The following is a 1,750-nucleotide window of genomic DNA, read 5'->3' on the forward strand; positions in this document are numbered from 1 at the left end:
AACCATGGACTAGGCAAGGCTGCCTACTCTCCCCCTACCTATTCAATATAGTCCTAAAAGTCCTGGACAGAGCAGTTAGACAGCAAAAGAAAATCAAAGAGATACAATTTGGAAAAAAAGTCAAAAGATCACTGTTTGCAAATCATATGATAGTATACCTAAGTGACCCCAAAAATTTCACCAGAGAACTTTTACAGCTGATAAACAACATCAGTAAAGTGTCTGGATATAAAATAAAGTCAAACAAATAGTAGTTTTCTTCTACTCTAAGGATAGAAATGCTAAGAAAGAAATTAGGGAAATGGCGCCATTCATAATAGTCACAAATAATATAAAAATACCTTAGTGTGACCCTAATTAAGCAAGTGAAAGCATCTGTATGACAAGAACTTCAAATCTCTGAAGAAGTAAATTGAAGATCTCAGAAGATGGAAAGATTTTCCATGCTCATGGATTGGAAGGATCAACATTGTAAAAATGGCTATCTTGCTAAAAAGCAATCTACATATTTAATGCAATCCCCATCAAAATTCCAACTCAATTCTTCATAGAGCTGGAAAAAGCAATTTGCAAATCCATCTGGAATAACAAAAAATCTAGACTAGCAAAATCTATGTTCAACAATAAAAGAACTTCCAGGGGAATCACCATTTCTGACCTCAAGCTATATGACAAAGCAATTGTGATAAAAAAAAAAAAAACTTCATAGTACTGGTACAGAGATAGTCATGTAGATCAAACTATAAGGAACAGAACTGACAACACAAAAATGAACTCACACACCTATGGTCACTTGATCTTTGACAAAGGAGCTACAAACATTCAGTGGAAAAAGGACAGTCACTTCAACACATGGTGTTGGGTCAACTAGCAGTCAGCATGCAATAGAATGCCAATTGATCCTTTCTTATCTCCTTGTGCAAAGCTCAAGTGCAAGTGGAGCAAACACCTCCACATGAGACCAGGTACACGGAAACTATTAGAAGAGAAAGTGGGAAGAGCCTAGAACACATAGGCACAGGGGAAATTTTCCTAAACAGAACACCAATGGCTTATGCTCCAAGATCAAGAATTGACAAATGGGACCTCATGAAATTGCAAAGCATTTATAAGTCTAAGGACAGAATCAAGAAGACAAAATGGCAGCCAACAGATTGGGAAAAGATCTTTATTTCATATTTTTAAGGGCAGAGTGAAGTTAGTATTGAGAACATCTTGTTCTCAGACAACATTAAATCCCTATCAGGGAATGACATTTTCTGGCATCAATAGGAGAAGAAACCCTTGGTCCAGTGAAGACTTTTTCCCCAGTGTAGGGGAATGCCAGGGGATTAAGGTTTGAGTGGGTGGTTGGGCAGGGATCACACTCATAGAAGCAGGGGTAGGGGGTATGGAATAGGAGGGAACTAGGGAAGGAGATAACATTTGAAATGTAAATACATAAACTATCCAATAAAAAAGAAAATAAAACATTCTTTAACCACTTGTTTCATTGTGTGGAGAGCTGTGTGGTTCACATTTAAGAATAGGAGACAATTTCTGAAAATACTACTCCAGTGTGAGTAACTTTAAATGACATCTTCACCCCAGTTCAGATTCCTACAATGCTATTTTTTATTCAGTATCTTGGTAAATTTCTAACATATTTTTTTGTTTGTTTTTGTTTTTTTAATTATCAGTCAAAAAAATAAACCACAAAATAGTCAGAACAATACATTCTGATCTTAGAGTGTAACCTATACAAAGAAAG

This window comes from Micromys minutus (genome assembly GCF_963924665.1).
Source record: "Micromys minutus genome assembly, chromosome: 15".
Classification (NCBI taxonomy): domain Eukaryota; kingdom Metazoa; phylum Chordata; class Mammalia; order Rodentia; family Muridae; genus Micromys; species Micromys minutus.